Source organism: Heterocephalus glaber, unplaced genomic scaffold, assembly GCF_053883595.1.
Source record: "Heterocephalus glaber isolate CG9 unplaced genomic scaffold, H.glaber_assembly_v1.0 deba00001673, whole genome shotgun sequence".
Taxonomy (NCBI): domain Eukaryota; kingdom Metazoa; phylum Chordata; class Mammalia; order Rodentia; family Bathyergidae; genus Heterocephalus; species Heterocephalus glaber.
The window spans coordinates 1,305,443-1,319,549 of NW_028258410.1; the positions used below are offsets into that span (position 1 = coordinate 1,305,443).

At 33.6% G+C, this 14,107-nt stretch overlaps 2 pseudogenes; one reads left to right on the forward strand and one right to left on the reverse strand.

Annotated features, from left to right (window-relative positions):
* Window positions 1-2,117: 2,117 nt before the first annotated feature.
* LOC147822065 (olfactory receptor 4P4-like) lies at window positions 2,118-12,413 on the reverse strand (annotated as a pseudogene).
* A 68-nt stretch (window positions 12,414-12,481) lies between these two features.
* On the forward strand, window positions 12,482-13,421 carry LOC106009044 (olfactory receptor 4P4-like; annotated as a pseudogene).
* The last annotated feature ends 686 nt before the right edge of the window (window positions 13,422-14,107 follow it).

The window sequence follows — 14,107 nt, forward strand, 5'->3', positions numbered from 1 at the left end:
CAGATTTAATTACCCTGAACTTTACACCAAGAAAAGTTTTGCAAAGAAAATAAATTTGTTGAAATTTTTTGAAGGTCATATTTTTTCTCTCATGCCAGCAAACTGAGAAGAGAAGGCTAGTTCTGGCTTGTAGACAATGGGTTTCATTTTCTTCAAAAAGTGTATTTCTTGCATTTTCTGTGAGAAATAGAATGGCTTTTAGTTATGTAAAATTCAGGGGGGAGGGGACTAATAAACCTTAATACTGCTTTTTATGTAATTTAAAAACTTCCATCCCAAGAATTTGTTAAAAGGAAAAAAAATTCAATGAAAAATGTATTGAGTTTTTGCTCAGACCTTTATGACTAGGGTCATGCAGTGATTAAGTTGCTGTCTGACATCCAGATCAAAGTTTAACGAGTGGTTCCTTCATTGATGTTCACATTCCTCTATTCTAGTGCTTTTAGATGTGGCCTTTCATGATAGATAAAAAATACATCTGTCAAATACATATGATTCCACTCTTAAAATTTTATATTGGCTCATAATTTATGATGTTTCAAATTTTTTTCAGAAGAAACATTTTTAGAATATTTGATCAAAAAAAGCATGTTGATAGTGTGTACTATAAAGTCAAACAAATATGAAGGTTTATTTTCTCTTTGAAATTCATAGAAGATGATAGGAAGAGGAGTAATATTTATAATTCTCAGCCTATTTCTCCCCAAACCTGTAGGCATTGTTACAGTATAACAATTCTTTTAATGCCAAGAAGGTATTAGAGAAATGATACAATCCAGTAAAATACCATTTTTATTAGTAACTTGTCAAAACTACAGTGTATACAATTCTCCTCCAATATAAATTGATATAATTTACATGCCTTGTCAACATTTTCTCCTCCTCCATACCTGTCATGTTTTCTTACTGTTGAAAGTATCTTTTAAGATTTTATTGCATTTTAAATTTTAAAATGTTTTTCAATCATGCTTTTGTTAATGTTGTTTTTTATCTGCCTTCTCTTTGTTTACATAGGAATACTGTTTATTTGATATAAAAGAACCCTTTTCACATACACTGGTTGCTTTGGAAAAATTTGTCTTGGAAATCTATTCTACACAGCATCTACAAATAATATATTTTCTCCGTGGACATATTAATATGATTTTTAATGTCTATATATTTCTGTGTTCTTGTTCTCATTTTTTCCAAACATAAAGCAAATAATAGTACATGCAAAAAATGTGCTCCAGGAAAATTTATGTTTTTAAAGCATTTTCCTTGGTACCACTTCTCCCACAAAAATTGTGACAATTAATTTCTCTTGTTTATACATCTGGCATAATTTTGGAATATCTCAGAGAGATGAGGGGCTGGTTCACCTGCATGGCATAGTACCACTTCTTTGCACATTTTAAACAAAATTATCTGCGTGAACATTGCCATTATCTAATTGATTTTAGAATGTCATAATTTTAGCTTAATATCTCATATAATAAATAAAATAAACCTCCTTAAGAAAATAAATTAGTTTTTAATTTTGCAAATGACCTGTTTGTATTATTTCTAAAGAATGCTAAAACAATTGCTTCGTCCCCTATGTAAATTTCAAAAACAAATACTTGTTAAAATTTTGCAACAGCATCAGAATTGATTATTCTACATAACAAAAGTATCATTCCTTAGCCTACAATATTTTTAGTGTAGATATCCTTCTCTACTCCTCAGTTTTACTAGTGAAATTTTCATTTTACTGGTAATTTTCCAGTTCCTGATCTTTGATATTTATAAATGAATGATTTGCATTTCATGATTTGAATAAGATGTGCCATATACTGATAACAATTACCCACAATAACGGTAAGCGTTATATGTCATTAACACAAGCTGAGAATAATAAGAAGAGGAATGGAGATGAGGAAAGCAGATTAGAGACAGAAGGAGGTGGGTAAGAAATGGATTTTAAAAGGAAACAAACTCTGTTAGGTACATGTACCTACTTCCCAAGATGAATGTAAATGTCATATACTGCAAACATGTACTAATAAAATTAAAATTTAAAAAACTAATAATATTCCTTGGTGCTGACAAATAAACATTTACTGCTGCATAAAATTATTTACCATAAGTATAACAAATCAATTATATTTTTCTTCTAAAAATATCTTTTGACACCAAACTTTTCTCAGAGCCTTTTTCATCACTGAATTTCTCAGGGTGTAGATTAGGGGATTGAACACAGGTACAATAATGGTGTAAAATAGAGCAAAGACTTTGGCTGCAGGGAAAATTTTAAGGGGTCTCAGGTAAGAAAAGATGGAAGGTCCAAAAAATAAGATAAGAACAGTGATGTGAGATCCACAGGTAGACAGGGCTTTGCGTCTTCACTCGGCTGAATGATATCTTAATGTGAACAGCGTAATGACATAAGACCTAAACAGGAGAACAAAGGTTACTAAGGCAACCATTGCAGAATTGGCAACCACAAGTACACCAGTGATGTAGGTTATCAGTACAGGCAACTTTCAACAAAGGAAAAATATCAAAGTAGTAGTTGTCAATTTCATTGGGACCACAGAAGGGCAGCCCAGTTATCATAGAAAACTGGGAAAAGGAATGGGCAACCCCACCAGCCTATCAGGCAGCCACTATCAGGAGGCTGCATCTAGTTCTGTTCATGATAATCATGGAGTAGAGAGGTTTGTAGATTGCTACATAGTGGTCAAAGGCCATAACTGTGAGGATGAAGACTTCAATCATTCCAAAGAAGTGCATGGCCAAGATCTGTAACATCCAGTTCCTGTAAGAGATGGACTTTCTTTCCACTAGGAGATTGCCAGTCAATTTGGGTGGCACATAGGAGGTATACCAGATGCCCATAGAAGATAGATGATTGAGAAAATATTACATTGGTTGATCTTACAGAGAACTGCACTGGATGGAGATAAGGATCAGAAGGTTTCCCTCCAAGATGGCAAGGTAACAAAACAGGAAGAAGATGAAATCAAAATATCTGTATATTCTGGGCAGAAGACCCAGGAGAATGAATTCTGATGTTTCTCTGACTTTCCATATATGATACACAATGCACAAATAATTATCTGAGGAAAAATGAATTTAGATAAAAGCATTTGTAAAAAAATCACAATCATATAAAGACTACCAGAAAGTCACAGAAGCTACTCAAAAAAATCATGGAAGCTAATACATAAAACAAATATTAATAATATTTATTTTTGTTCTGATTTCTCCAGTAATTGTTTTTGAAAAGATGTTCCAAAAAAAAAAAAAGAAAAGAAAAAAAGAAAAGATGTTCCAAGCCATCTCTCATATCGGTAACACTAAGAATATAATTTATTAAACTGTGAAAATATAGTGATTGAAAATTGCAATTTTAAAATAAAAGAAGTTCTGATGTTGCTATTTATAACCTTGAGATATGAAAAAATTTCTTTATATAATGCAGGATATTTATCTAATTTGTAATTTTTACTTTTATTCTTCATTCACAGTGTTTTCAGTTTAGGTAACAGGCCCTTCTCCCAGCAAGTGAGAGAGCAGGTGCCAGAACTGCTTTCAGATATCTGCTCAGTGAATGTATTTGCAATTTTTTAATTCCTTAAATTGTTAGCTGTGTGATTGGTGGATAATACAGCTCAAAACATAGGGGTAAGAATCTGGGTATGTGGGCCCTTCTTGTTAAACTAAAGAACACAATTTTGACATCTATGTTACAAGACAAAAAGAAAATTGAATACAGAGTAAAAGAGTTGAAGTTTTTGTCAATACATCATGAAAAATAACAAAACAATTTGTATATATTTATTTAAATTTTAGTGTGAAAAAGATATCTTCAGGCAAACTCTAGAATCAGTAACATTAATATTATAGAGACAAAGAAAAAAGTAATTGAAATTTACAGATAATTTTAAATCTACACAATTAATATGTTCTGCTAAAATAAATTATGGGTATTAAAAGTGAATGAAAGATATGCAATGTAACTGTATGATTATTAATGGCTTTGCACAAATAATTATAGGATCAGGGTAGAATTCACATGATGATAATGGAAGAGTACACTACAGATAGGATGCACTTCTGAGTACTATTCTCCCCAGTGGTAAGAAATTAAACAGCATTCAGACAGACTGTCTACTTTACTCCCAGATTATATGTGGCAGATATATATATGGCCCCATAGATCCTATTTATTATTATGGAACTTTTACTGCAACAATATGCATAGAGCAATAAAGTTAGCATTTTTCAAGAAGAGACAGTCTCAATTTGATTATTTTCTGTCAGTGTCTCCCACCAACGTTCTAGTCTCTATTTGAAGACAGTATGTCTTATCTTTAAAACAGTATATAAGTTGTAGAAACTCCTTCAAACTTGATAAGCTTTGCTGATTTATTAAAAATGTATGGGCATAATTATCATTACAAGTGATCTCTCATTTAAGAAAATGATATTTTGCATTCCTTTATGTAAATGCACATAAAGTGAACTTAAAATGTTTTAAATAATAAGGAAATCTAGTCATTAGAATGACTTAAGAATTAAAATATACATCTAACCCAAACATATTATTTTCTGTATAAAGGAACTGATTAAAAACTGAGTGAAATACTGAGATCAGAGGTTTAATGAAGTATAGAGTTTAAAAAGTAGAACTAATTCTTCAGTTGCCTGCCATAAATGTTGGGAGATGTTTCAGATGCACAGCAGTAGAAGAAACCACTGTTATTCTTTTTCTTTTTTCTTTTTTTTTTTTTTGTACCGGGGATCAAACTCAAGACCTTGCGCTTGTGAGGCAGGGGCGGCACCACTGAGCTAAATCCCCAGCCCTAAACCTCTGTTATTCCTGTATCATGAAAGGTGACAGACTCTGAGATCACTGTCAAATCCACCACCACAATTCTAAGAATAAATGTGTGGAGCAGCACTGCTCTGTTTGAAAGCTTTACACAATTTCAGGCTTTGAATTAGAGCAGTGTAACTGTTAATATTTAAACCTGCATTCTTATGGAAGTAAAATTCTCACCTGGAGGTATTATTAGTAGAGCACTGTGAATGACTTTAAGTTAAGGAAGTGTAATCAGGAAATGAAGGAATATTTTTGAAAATTTTATGTCATTATGCATGAGGAGGGGGAAAGAATACATTGTTAAGTAGAAGTGTGTGGTATTAAATAAATGAAGAAATTTTAAAAATAAAACAATAAAATATAATAAACAACAATTTTTATGCAGCATCATCTATATATCAGCAAATTTGTGATGATACATAAAGAATATCAGTCATCTAGATGGCTCCAAATCCATGTATTTGCCATCAGGTGACAAATATAAATTGAAATGTGGCTACATCTGTGTGTTTCAATCTGTGATGTAAATTTTATACAGCAGTTCGTTTCAATGCTATACAGCCTTTCCAAATCAGCAAAAAGATGACAATCATCCAGCGTGGATTCAGACAGTGTGTACAGCTTACTCCCAACAATTATTTTATATATTTATTCCCAACAATTGTATCACATTTTCACTTGCTGTTATCATTTATGATAAAGTTTTGAAAACATAAGTTGAATTATTATAAATTTCTTCATTAATAAATCTGTTTCATTCACACAGGACAGTTTAACTTTTCTTAATTTGAATTTAAACATTAATTAAACTGAAATAAACCATTCATGGAAATAGTGAATTGAGTGAGAGATTATGAAATGTAATCTCTTCAAGAACAAAAGGCACATAACTAAGAATTATTTATCTTTTCCTTATCCTTTTTTTTTAAATGAGGGAATTGATAATTTTTTAAATTGTCTCAAACAAGCAGACACCTCCAGTGAAATATTTTGTGATAAAAATCAAGCACTAACCTAGACTTTAGAAGGGAAATCTGAACAAGCTGGATGCAAACTGTGTTTCAGCACTGAGGAGGAGTGAAGGAAAGAGGGAAGAAAAGAAGGAAAATAAAAAAAGAAACAAAAAAGGAAAAAAAGAAAGAGAGAGAGAGGGAGGGAGGGGGAGAAGAAGGAAGAGGGAAAGATAAAAATCAATCCTGTGAAATCTCTTAACTTTTAATTTTAAATAAGTAACTTTTTGTGCTCTCAAAACTAAATCAAAAAATCAGTTTTCATCTTTGGTGGTATCGCCGAACAGTTCCAATCACTCCTTAAAAGATATTTTCAGCAAATGTTTCTCCTGTAGGTTAAGTAGTTTCATAATAGGTGTATGTTTTTCTATTGGTGACAGCAGCATGTACTATTACTGAAACTTACTTTTCTTGACTTTAGCAAATCTAGACAATTTTAGGATAATGACATTTGAAAGGTGAGAATTTTTCCAAAGGTTGAACCTGCAGTATTATTAACAATCTGAACATTGTTATTTTTAAATGTGTTATACAAAGTTTACACTCTGCTTGCACTATGCAATGAAACCAAACATTGCTAAAAATGTTCTTACTCTTGTTCAAATTTTAATGGACCATATCTGAATGTACAGCACTAAATAACAGAATAAGCACCAAGTGGATCAAAAGATCCTCAAACAAGGCTTATGAGGATAATTACCTGCACATCAATTGTTGATGGTCTTTAAGTCAGTTTTATGTTACTCAGGAAAATGTCTTGGTTGCTCATTCAGGATCCTCAGTTATATGGCCAAATTTTTTCTAGTATTTACACTTGAAATACAAGCTATGTATAAATTGACTCAGAATTTTATGTTATTTCTCAGAAAATGTCTTGATGACTGTGTTCTTTTCATTTCCAAGAAGATAATTCCACAATTTTCCAAGGAGGGTGAAATTTAAATACCTCTGCAAACTGTCCTGTGTTATAGAATAAAGTATCTTTTCATGCCATAAGAAAATGACCTAGGATTTCAATTGCTGATACAACTGCCTGACACCTGTTCATACCTGAATGCAAACAAAAACATGTTAAAATAGCATGCATATATTTGTTCTCGGACTTACTGCTTTTCTATTACATCTAAAAAAATATTGCACTGAAAGAGCTACACATATCCAGAGAAGGGATCATAATTTATTTATTTTGAAAGTAAAGAGAAATCTTTTTCCCAGAAGTATTTCTTAAAAGTTCTCTTTAAAATAACATTACTCAATTGTCCAAGGTTGTTTCACTCCATGCTCCGGGAGTTTCCTGAGTCTAAACCTAAGGTCCGTTTTTAGAATCAGTCACTGAGCTCCTGGGGGGAGTTCAGGAAATCTGGCTAGTTTAGCCACAGTTCTCTTCTGAAGGGCAGGAGAAACACTTGGGCAGATGTACAGGACCATTTGCATTTTGCTTTCCTTCTATGGAAGACTTTTTTCTGCAAATAATCAAAAAAAAAAAAGAAAAAAGGAGTAGAGAGAGAGAGACTAGAGAGAGAGAGATCCAGAATCCCAACAAAAGCCATTATCAAAATAAACACATATTCAAGATAGTCAGTTAATAAATCAACAATCTGCTAACTCACTCTTCCTGGGCTAGCAACCACATAACAGTAATGCATTATTACTTCTACACTGGATGATTTGAAATGTGAGGTATACAGGAAAACAGATAATGACCAGAATGAATTAAAGTTAGAACAAATATCCCACTCCTATTCATAGATTGGAACAGAACACAAGTTTGTTGCTGAAAATTAGTACAGAAGCCAAGAATGAAAAATGTAATATACTTGTGTATTGTGCATGTGTATCCTATTCACTGAAGTGCGGCTAACTGCCTCTTTATAGCACGGACTGTCTGTGTACCATACTAAGTTGTTGTGGAGTGGATATAGTTTATCTCTGCAGAGGCTGATACACTGGAGTCTTTGTCTCTAGTGGTGTAACTGTGATCTGGTGGAAATTTAAGAGAGGGACTCCAGACATTGAGAGTGAGGTCTTGGAAGGTGGGTCTCATGTGACCCCCTCAAATTCTGAGGGATTGTTATGCAAGAAGCGAGCCTATCCCCTGTCTTCTTCCCCACTCTGCTCCTTGTTTGAGATCCCCTCACTTGTTCCCCCTGCAGTCTTGCCATTGCTCTTCTTGCCAGGAGGTGATACAGCCCAGGGAAGACCTGCTGAGCTTGCTCTTGCTGTTTGAATATTCAGCTTGCAAAGTGTGAGCTGAGCAAACCTTGTCCATGAGTACCCTGTGTCTGATATTTTATTACAGTGCTAAAAGGCTTACTACTGGTAATCACATAAGAATTTAATACAAACATCAGTATTTCATAGTATCTCATCTACATCATGAGTTCACTAAGATATCCTCAATATTTTTATACTCATTAAATGTTTTTTGCAATACATCAGTCATTGTAGGCATTTTAAGGGCATCTTCTGACTTAAATATTTAAAACATCATTGGATGGAATTATTTCCTCCATTATTCAGGATCAGACAAAAATAAAATGTCAACAAATTAAGCAATTTGATCAAGATCAGATTTCATTTCAAAACAACAGCAGTGTATTTCATATTTTTAACATATGTAGATATGAAATGCATGGTAACAATATATAGAATTAGGAAGTGGGAAAATCAAAGCAGAGGTTAAAAAGAAGAAAATGGAAGAGAGAGGTAGGCAGGAGGAAAGGCTAGTGTATTACCCATAAATTAAAATCATATCACAGGAAGGTAGTTGTAATACAGTACAGTTGTTTACCATAAACATTGAAAGATTGATGTTGCAGGTATAGAGGAGCAAGTACAATACACTTCTTTGGGGAGAGTAGACAGTCATACCCACTTTAGAAAACATATTTTGGAGATTTCTCAAAAAGTCCACCAGCCATTCCATTCCTAGGTATTTGGAATAAATGAAAGGCTATGTTCACGAAAAAACTGTACAAGAAAATTTACAGCAGTTTTAATTATAATACCCAAAAGCTGTAAACTACCCATACATCCATTAACAAGTGGGGTCAAATCAGATGCCCCTGAAGTTCTGGCTGCTACTTCTGTTAAGACATCATAATGTATTAAATTAAAAGGAAACCTTTCATACTTAGCATACTTTTAACACATTGTAATGATATTTAAAATTATCACTATTACTCTTGCCAACATAAAATGTAAATTATTAGATAAAGTACAAAACAGTGTAAACCCTAACTTCACTTAGTCTATTGTTGAATAGTCGTAGCCTGTTGAGAGTATAAAATAAGAACTATATTATTAAAACATACAATCAAACAAACAAACAAATCTCCCCAAAATTAGACTTTGAAAGGAAAATTACATGATCTGGGAAATTAGGTAAAGGAAGTTCAAAGGGATGAACAGGGAAGTGAAAGGGGATTGTAGGAAAAATCATATAGTGAAGAAAACTCTTATGGAAGTGGAGCATTTAAGTTTGACCTTAATTATCTTAAGAAAAAAAATCCACCATGATAGAAGCAAAGAAAGATTTTATACACATATAATAAGTGAATATTACTCATTACTTTCTAGCAAGAAATAAACCTCCTTCTTAAACTTTTTGACCACTGACTGTAAAACCTATTCTTGATATTTAACATCACATATTTAAAACAAGCATAATTTAAAAAGCTCATTTGAAGAGACAAACAGCAACTAGTTCAAATCATGAGAGATTAATTTTGGTGGATTCATCCAAGCAATGCCTACGGACTGTATACCATATATTACCATATACTACATATATTTTATATATATATATATATACATACATATATTATATATATACACTACCATTTTGCCACTTTTTAAAATAATTTGTTCATATGGATTTTGGTCATCTGAAAGGCTGAAATTTATTACATATTTCTTTAAATATTTTTCAGGTAAAAATTCATTCTATGTAATTAGTTCTTTAATATGAATTTTTATAATTTTTTTGATATACATGTATATTTCAGCCATCTCAAATATATTATTTTGTGACCAATGAGATATTTTTTCAGTAGAAATTCAGGTTTCTAACATTAGTTACCATATTTGAAATGTTAACTGGAATATAGACTCAAATGTAATATACTCATGTATTTTTTTATTGCCTGTCTTTAGCACTGCCATCTACTTCTTCGAAAACTTCTTTGTCACAGATTTATGATATACTTCAATATTTGAAAAGGGATGTTCATTCATTTTCTTGTCTTTAAAAAGTTAGCTTAACCATGATGGATATCAACTATTCCTGAATTTTGCAATGAGCTTTTCAAATTTTACTAAAAACACTTGCAGCATTTTTTTGTAGTTCCTAGGTGGGGTTATTATTTTCTCACATCTTTATTGATTATATGGATTAATTGATTTCCTTCTGGAAGATGTGTGCATGTACTTAAGATATTTTGATCAGTTCCACCACCACTCAGTCACCTTATCTCCCATTTTCACATTTTTCAGTGAGAGAGGGAGGGATTAAGTATGTAATAAAAAAAGAATTTTGAGAAAAAGAAGAATTTTGATTATTCTGAATTTTTATTTTTTTGTAATACAAGTAGTTAATAGAGAGAATATAAATGTCATTCTATGAAAAATAATTTTTCATAACAAAAATATTAGCTAATAGTGGTAAATACACTATGTATCATGATCTTAAAAGAATATATTTTCATTTGCTAATCTATCTCAGCTCATTTCCTAATAACATTATACCCTTTTGCATAAAATATTTTAATTATTAACAAAGTATCTCACACTCAGTATAATTTTGAACAATTTCTTCCTATTTCACAATATGTATTATACATTTGGTCCTTATTTACATTTTCAGTTTCTCATACCAGAGAGATGATGGACTATGTACACATGTGTGTTTGATTTATTTCACTTAAGAGTATGTTCTCAAGGTGCATCCATTTACCTAGAAATGTCTCAAGTTTGTGCTTTGTTATGGCTGAATAGTACTCCATAATATAACAAAATCACATCTTTTATTCTTCATCAGTTGATGGAGATTTGAGCTGTTTCTGAGATTTAGCTATTATAAGCTGTGCTAATAGTGATTTTTAACCATTGAATGTATTGATTGATTTAGAAAACGTAATTTATTTGTTATATTTATACTTCATAATCACAAAGTACAAAGTAAGGAAATATCTTTAGAGGCTTTAATCTTTTTATATATTTCAATAAAATTCTGCAATTAAGGAAAGGATTCCATTTTCAGGGACAGTAGAGATGATTCAAAGTTCAAATAATTTAAAAACTTTGACTCAAAAAATTCACACCACAACTCAGGTCCATCCCAGTTGGACTTTTTCTTTTATGACACTTCCAGAGATTTTTGGAAAAAAATTAGACTTGAAGGAGCTTCTTCAGGACCATGGATTGATTTCAAATCACAAGATTTAAACTATCTAAAGTCCTCTTCATAATCTCTTTGCATGTTCAAAGTGCCTTTCCTAAAGCTTTTTCTCCCATATACTACAAAGGGCATAATATCCGTGTTCTAATTTAAAAACATGCTAACAAATTCTCATTAATGAATGCAGTTTGCTTTTTATAGAACTGGGATTTGAGTTTAGTTGCTGTGGGAAACACTTTTTGATCAAGATATTTTTAGTTGAAGAAAGAGACAGAGTGTAATATTTGGTATTAAACATTTTCTTGTTTTCCCTGACATTTTCTGGGACTTGGCCCCATGAACATACAGTGATTCTGGTAAAGAAAAAATGAGTTCATTTTGTTCAATGCAGAGACAAAGATGGTGAAACAGAAGTGAAGTAAGGTGTCTGGGTGCAATTCGTCTCCCCGACTGTGCTCTCATAAAAGGGAGTGCCAGAAAATATGACTATGAGAAAACCAGAGAGCTCCTGTATTCTACTGAAAGAGAAGCTGGGAATGAGGTAAATTCTAGGAAGCCACAGCAGTGCTGGAAGCCCAAACAGCAGGCCAACTCTTTTCTCCTAAGATCTGCTTGGTGCTTTTCCTCTCACTTTACCTGTTAAGAGAAATGTTTTAGGGAAGGTTTAAAGGAAATTTCTGAGGTGGTTACTCAGAGGTTCACTATTTAAAATCATGAATTTACTGGAGTATTGCACCACTAGGCACCATCAAACACAGAACTGAGCAGTTTTAGTCTCTGGGAAAGACCAGTATTTGGAATAGCCTACTGAGCTTCAAAGAATAGATAAATTCATGGCTCTTCATGCATAGTGTAGAGTTAAGAGCCCCTGTTAAGCTGCAATACTGAGATTGCCTCTCAAAGTTTAACCTAAATAGTATACTTCATTTTTACCTTACTCACTTGGTTGTTTCTGGTAAGCATAAGACTTTGGAATGCAACACAGTTGCAATTAATTGATTATTTGCACTATTATTCTTATTGGGTTTGTACTCTAAGCAGGTATTCTATGCATTATGTTACTTTCTGTATGCTTAGCTCCAATTGTACTGATGGAATCATGACACGTGATCAACATAGATTTATTGAATAAGCAAATGACTGAAAATAAATCCATGGTTTCAAAAGTTATAGTCTTTCAGGTGTATTATCCTCTCTTTCTAAATAATCAAACCCACAGAAGCAATGGAATATGAAAATGTCATGGAGTTTATACTCCTGGGACTTTTTAGCGATCTGGATGCAAAAGCTATCTGCTCTATGCACTTCTCACTCTGCTCTCTTGCAATTCTGTCAGGAAACATGGTCATTCTTCTCACCATCAGGGGCAGCCACCTTCATGAGCAGCCCATGTACTTTTTTCTCAGCTACCTGTCTGTCATGGATGTGTGCTTCACTTCCATGGTGGCCCCCATACGATCGTGAGTTTTGTGGCTCAGCAGAACACCATCTCCTACAGTGGCTGCCTGGCCCAGATGTTTATGCCCACTTCTTTGGTGCCACCGAGATCTTCATCTTAGGGGTCATAGCCTACAATCACTATTTGGTCATCTGCAGATCCCTTCACTACACGGTCATCATGAGCAGACAGACTGGTGTGCTATGTCCTTGTGATGGTCTCTATTACTGGGGCTTTATTTCATTCACTCCTGCATGTACTGATCATTGTTGAACTTCCCTTCTGTGACCCCAATCAGACAATTCCTTTTGTGACATGTTTCCTTTGCTAAAGCTGGGCTGCACCAACACAAGGCTCTTGGTTATCACAATCATCACCACCACCGGGGTGCTGTCCATATTGACCTTTGTGGCCTTGGCGATTTCATACGTCATCACCCTGTCCACTTTGAGGACCTGCCTGTCCAAGGGCCACTGCAAAGCCCTCTCCACCTGCAGCTCACACATCACTGTTGTGTTCAGCTTCTTCTTGCCCCTTATCTTCACCTATGCCCCCATGATGGATTCTGTCAGTGATGACAAAGTGTTTGCCCTGTTTTACACCATGACTGCCCCCTTGTTCAACCCCCTCATTGATGCGCTGAGAAACACAGACATGAAGCAGGCCACGAGGAAAGTGTGGTGCCAAGACAGACTGTTTGAAAGGAAAGGAAGCCTCTGCTGCTGAAGCCCCTTGTTCTGTCTTTAATCGCAGAATCAGTGTCATCACATGCAGCAGGAGCTAAGAGAAGAGGTGCTGCCTTCAAAAGTCACCAGGCTTGGAGAGGAAAGACCCCCTCTCACTTTCTGTTTCTCTGTTTTTCTGAGCCTGTACCCATGGTCATGGATCAATGAATCTCAGTTTTGCTTTCTGAAACTTATTCAGTCCATCATAATCCTAAAAATCATGAGCAGGGTGAAAATGTTATCAGGACAAATTAAACATGCTGCATGGTTTAGCAGTTGTGCCCTGACTCAGAAAACAGAAATCTTGACTGAGACCTTTGTTGTACAGTGAAGTCCTGAGCACTTCCTTTTTGAGGTCACCATTGGAAATCAAAAAATAAAGAAATGTGAAAAATGTCCAAGAATCGGTCAAAAATAAGGTTAACATTTAAGTTATAAAAAGCTTATTACAATAAAGACACTTTTCCAAGAACAATGAAATAAGTGTGCTTGACACTAGGGGAGTATTTTGATGGGGGATTAATGGCAATGTGTCTTTTATTGTAATAATTTTTTAAAATGATATGTTCAGCATATTTTTGATCAACCTGCATTGATCAAAAGTTTTTGTCAATATCTGTCAAATAAAAACATAGTAATGAGTTCAATTCAATTCATTCACTGGATCTGGCACTATGCAACTTCTGG